The sequence below is a fragment of the Tursiops truncatus genome, chromosome 11, assembly GCF_011762595.2.
Source record: "Tursiops truncatus isolate mTurTru1 chromosome 11, mTurTru1.mat.Y, whole genome shotgun sequence".
NCBI classification, from domain to species: domain Eukaryota; kingdom Metazoa; phylum Chordata; class Mammalia; order Artiodactyla; family Delphinidae; genus Tursiops; species Tursiops truncatus.
The window spans coordinates 95,192,893-95,199,249 of NC_047044.1; positions in this window are offsets into that span (position 1 = coordinate 95,192,893).

Below are 6,357 nucleotides of genomic sequence, written 5' to 3' on the forward strand. Positions count from 1 at the left end.
CTGGTCCAGGAAGATCCCACATGCCGCGGAGCAACTAAGCCTGTGCGCCACAACTGCTGCGCCACAGCTACTGAAGCCCGTGTGCCTAGAGCCCGTGCTCTGCAACAAGAGAAGCCACCGCAATGAGAAGCCCGCGCACCGCAACGAAGAGTAGCCCCTGCTCGCAGCAACTAGAGAAAGCCCGCGCACAGCAACAAAGACCCAACGCAGCCAAAAATAAATAGATAGACAAATTTATTTTTTTAAAAAAAAAGGTCCTTCAGAAGACAAGTGTTTCAGTGAGGCATGTGTGGTGGGTAGAATAATGGCCCCCCCAAAGGTGTCCACCTTCTAATCCCTGGAACCTATAAATATGTTACCTTACAATAGCATAATGGACTGTGCAGATGTGATAGATGTGATTAAGTTAAGAATCTTGAGGTGAGAAGCTTATCCTGGATCATCTGGCTGGTCTCAATCTAGTCTCAAAGACCCTTATAAAAGGGAGACAGAGGCAGAGTCAGAAAAGGACATGTGAAAAAGATGTGTCGGGGTGGGGGGGAGAAAAAAAAAAAGAGAAGATGTATGATGTGGTTATTGGCTGAGGAGGGCCGTGAGTCGAGGAATGAGGACAGCCTCTAAAAGCCGGACAACGCAAGGAAATGATTCTTCCCTAGAGTCTCCTAGAAGAATGGTGCCCTTTTGACACCTTGATTTTAGCCCAGTGATACCCTATTTTGTGCTTCTGATTTCCAGAGCTGTGAGATAGATAAGTAACATTGTTTTACACCGCTAAGTTTGTGGTCATTTGTTACAGCAGCAATAGGAAACTAATACAGCAAGACAGACTCGGGAGAGGCACATATGTAACAGGTAAGGCGGTATATAATTTGAGTTCGTTTCTACTAGAACTCCTACTGAATGCTTGATCCATCTTCTGTATTATTTTAGGAAATTCAGAACTAACACATGTGATGGACTGTCATGCATTCATCATGTGTAAGAGACGTCAAAGATAATCAACTATAAAATGTTACTATTCAGTTTAGATCTCTGTCCTGTTCCTGTTATGCATTTTTTTAAATGCATACATATACCTTTGTATCCGCTCCACAATCAAGATATTTAAGCTTCTCATCACCCAGAAAATTCCCCTGTGTCTGTTTGCAGTCATTCCTCCAACTCCCAGTCCTATAGGCAACCACTGATATTTCTGTCACTAAAGATTAGTTTAGACTGTTCTACATATCATACAAATGGAATCATATAATGTGTAAGCTTTTATGTTTGCTTTTGTGAAATAAAATTCATATTTATGACGAGACAAGAAAAATTTAAACATAAAATTTCTTCTCTGCCCTTTGGCCTTCCCTCTTGCCCCACTGTGCATTGTGTATCCACATTATGCATTGACCAAACCTCCCCCATCAGCAGCTCAACCATAGACAGCAACATTCTCCTAGCAACAACAAGACATCTCCTTAAAAGTAAACATTCCTTCTTGATGTGTAAAGGATCACAAGACCCACGACAATGGTGCTTAAATCTGGATTAGGTAAACTGTCAATACCTCATTTAATGTACAGTCTTCTGTCTCAAAAAGGTTACATAAACTGGATTTTGACTTCTTCTTTTTTTTTTTTTTCTAGTGTGGAGTAGCCAGTGAGATCTTAATTCCCCGGCCTGGGATAGAACCCATGCCCCTCAAACCCATGCCCCACCCCTCTCAGTGGAAGCACGGAGGGTTAACCACTGAACTGCCAGGGAAATCCCACACTGTGTCTTGACTTCTAAGGGGTGGAAGTTCTCAGAGCTTTCTGAGATGCTCTTCTGGGTTAAAATCCTCGAATTTACCTCAAATAAAATTTTGCAATTCTTAGATTGACTGATAAATTTTTCATTGACACTTTTTTTGCTCAGCTATCCTGTGAAATTAATCTACATGATTAGGTGTATCAGTGGTTCATTTCTTTCTGTTGCTGAGTGGAAGTCCATCATATGGGTATGCTACAATTTGTTTATTCATTTATCCTTTGGTGGACTTAGGGTTATTTTCCAATTTTAGGCTATTGTGAATAAAGATGATACAAACATTTGTGTACAACTCTTTGTGTAGGAGTTTCTTTTTTCTTCTCTTGATCAAAGAACCTGGGAGTAGAATTGCTAGATCAAATAGGTAAGTGTGTATTTAACTTTTAAGAAAATGCTGGACAGTTATAACAGTTTACATTCCGACCAGGAGGAAATGGGTGTTCCAGTTGCTTGATATCCTTACCAACACTTGGTAATGTCAGCCCTTCTAGTTGCAGTAATTTCTGTGGGTATGTGGATTTTAGTTTGCATTTTCCTGATGATTAATGATGTTGAGCATCTTTTCATGTGCTTGTTAGTTATTTATATATCTTCTTTTCTCAAGCCTGTTTGAGTATCCTGTCCATTTTTTAATTTTATTTTTGTCTCCTTACTGAGTTGTAAGAATTCATTATATATTGTGGATACCATTCCTTTGTCATATCTTTATATATATTTTACTAAGTTTCTGGCTTGACTCTTCATTTCCTTAATGGTGTCTTTTGAGGAACAGATATTCTCAATTTTTATGAAGTTCAATTTATCAGTTTTCTTTTTATGGTTAGTGCTTCTTAGATCTTGTCTACAAAATCATAGACAAAGGACACGAAGATATTCTCCTATATTTTCTTCTAGTACTCATAGTTTTGGTTTTAGCTTTTACATTAGGTCTGCAATCCATTTTTTTTTTTAAGGAACATTTATTTATTTATTTATTTTGGCTGCATTGGGTCTTCGTTGCTGCGCACGGGCTTTCTCTAGTTGCAACGAGCGGGGGCTACTCTTCGTTGCTGTGCACGGGCTTCTCATTGTGGTGGCTTCTCTTGTTGCGGAGCATGGGCTCTAGGCGTGCAGCCTTCAGTAGTTGTGGCACGCGGGCTCAGTAGTTGTGGTTTGCGGGCTCTAGAGCACAGGCTCAGTAGTTGCGGCACTGGGCTTAGTTGCTCCGCAACATGCGGGATCATCCCGGACCAGGGATCGAACCCTTGTCCCCTGTGTTGGCAGCTGGATTCTTAACCACTGCACCACCAGAGAAGTCCTGCAATCCATTTTTTGAGCTTGTGGTGTGATGTAAGAGTCAGGGTTGGTTTTTGTCCACGTGGATATTATATTAATCAGCCAGGGCTGCCATAATCAAATTCCACAAACTGGGGGCTTAAACAATAAAAATTTACTTTCTCAGAGTTCTGGAGGCTAGAAGTTCAAGATCAAAGTTCCAACCAATTGGGGGTTTTGTGAGAACTTCCTGACTTGTAAACACTGCCTTTTTGCTGTGCGCTCACCTGACCTTACCGTGTGTGTGCACCCTGCAGGGGTGGGGAGCTCTCTTCTGATGAGGACACTAATCCTATCAGATCAGGGGTCCACCCTCATGAGCTCATCTAAGTTTAATTATTTTCTCAGAGGCTCCCATTTCCAAATATAGCCACACTGGCTGTTAGGGCTTCAACATAAGAATCAAGGGGTACCAAACATTCAGCCCGTAACAGATATCTATATCATTTTCCCCATATGGATAACTGGTTTTGGTAGCACCATTTGTTGAAAAGACTGTACTTTTCCCATTGAATTGCCTTGGCACCTTTATTGAAATCAGTTGATCACATATGTGTAAATTCATTTTTGAAATCTCTCTTTCATTCCATTGATCTATATGTCATAATTATGCTTATATCACAGTTATAATTATTATAGATTAATAATGTCTTTTTATGTTGGGTTAAATAAAATATTATTATTATTGGGGTATAGTTGCTTTACAATGTTGTGTTACTTTCTGCTGTACAATGAAGTGAATCAGCTATGTGTATACATAAATCCCCTCCCTCTTGGACCTCCCTCCCACACACACCCCCACCCCACCCACCTAGGTAGGTCACCATGGAACACGGAGCTGAGCTCCCTGTGCTACACAGCAGGTTCCCACTAGCAATCTGTTTTACACACGGCAGTGCACATATGTCAATCCCAATAACCCAGTTCATCCCAATCCCCCCCACCCCACCCCACCCCGGTGTCCACACATCCGTTCTCTACGTCTACATCTCTCTTCCTGCCCTGCAAAATCAGGTAGTGTACATTCTGATTTCCCCAGAGTGCTTTGGCTATGTAAATTCTAGTTTGTCATTGTCTACAAACATGCCTGCTGCGGTTTTGATTGGTATTGTGTTGAATTTATAGATCAACTTGAATAGAATTGAAACATTAAGACATTGTGTGTTCTAAATCTCAAACATGCTATATTCTTTCAGTTATTTAAGGATTGATTTCACTTAGCAATGTTTTGTGATATTCAGTGTGTGTATTGTATAGTTTATTAAATGTATCCCTTAATATTGCATGGTTTTACTTTGATTGTGTTATTGGTGTTTTGTTTTTTTGTTTTTGTTTTCTTTTCCTATCCCTTCATTGACAGCATATAGAAATAGAATTCATTTGTATATTGACCGTGTAACTTTGGGGAAGAAATTTTCCTTTACTGTTTTTAGGTTCTTCTGGCTGTTCTAAGAATTACATTGACATGAGACAGATAACAGGAGAAAATCAAAGTTTGATAACATGTATACATGGGAGAGACCCAGGAAAACTGAGTAACCCGTCAAAATGGCTGAAGCCCTGACCTTAAATACCATCTTCAGCTAAAGACAAAAGAAGATGTTGGGGGTAGTGGTTTGGGACCTCAAAGGAGAGGAAGGCAATTCACATGGAAATGAAAAAGCCAATGATAAACAAATATTTGCTGGGCTGCCCCTAGACAATGGGACCCAGAGTGGACTCTGATCTCCAGGCCCTGCCGAGTTTCCCCATCACACTCAGCCCATAGTCTTTGCAGAGCTCTCTGGTGACAGCTCTGTTCTGGGAACTGGCCCTTTATCTAAATTCTTTAGGCAGCGAAGGGGGAAGGTCAAAGTTTCTCCTTGAGTCTTTTGGGCCTTGATTGTTTTCAGCCTGAAATAATCCACATGCCAGAGACATTTTAGGGTGGCAAATTTTGCTCCCCTACATAACTAACCTGTGAACTTGCTAACTTCACTTATTTCTAATTCTTTTTTGTAGATTTCTTAGGCTTTTCCAAGGATTATGTTGTCTGTTAATAAAGACAATCTTACTTCTTTTCCAACATGTGTGTCTTTTTATTTCTTCTTTTTGCCTTCTCGGAATGGCTAAGGACACCAATAAAATGTTCAATAGAGAAGGTAAGGGACTTCCCTGGTGGTCCAGTGGTTAGGACTCCGCACTTCCACTGCAGGGGGCTCACGTTCAATCCCTGGCTGGCGAGCTAGGATCCCACAAGCCGTGCACTGCACGGCCAGAAAAAGAGAGAGAAGGTACGAGTGAATATCCTTGCCTTGTTCCTGATCAATTTGAAGAGCTCATTGGCTTTATTAAAAGATTCAAAATTGGACAGCATCCCGTCTGGCCAGTCAATAAAAAGGAGCTCCAAAGAGCTACAGCAAAGGAAAGATTTTTAAAAGCAGGGAGGGGGTGGGACAAAGAAATCATAAACAAACAAAAAGGGTTATTTCTGGCAAGGTTACCTTCCTTTGGGGGACAAAAGTGTCTATTAGGCAGATTACTTCACTGGCTCTGACAAGGAACTTCCAGACTGACCTGTTACGTTTACATTCCTGGGCAAAGCTGAAACTGCATTTAGATTAGATAGCTCTCAAGTCTTGGTCTGATGATATGGGCTTAGCACACATGACTACATTTGGGACTTACAGTTTCTTTTTTTAACAGGGGAAAGCATTCAGCTATTCTTTTTATTTTATTTTTTTTTTCCGGCTGTGCCATGTGGCTTGTGGGATCTTAGTTCCCTGACCAGGGATTGAATCCAGGTCATGGCAGTGAAAGCACTAACCACTGGATAGTCAGGGAATTCCCTTCTCTTTTTATACTTTGAAGCATGTGCAAGACCTCTACACAGAAATAAACCCATACATCTACAGTCAATTGATTGTATTTATTTTTTTTTAATTTTTAATTGAGGCAAAAAAGTACATAACGTACAATTTACTATCTGAAGAGGAGAAATGGTCGCTGAAGGAAAAGGAATGAATACCTGGGTTATATAATAAGGAAAATGCAATATTAATAAACACCTCAGAAAAGGCTCAGAGCAAGAGCTAATAGTGTCTCTTAGCTCAATTATGCCAGATATCTGAAAGGGTGAAGCTGCAAGTTTCCTGAGATCACTCCTGCTTTGGGGATCCTGACAAGATCTCCAGTGGAGGCCTGCAAACCTAAGCGGCCTCTGCCTGAGAGACATTTTCATGATACGATAATGGACTGGACTAATTATTAATG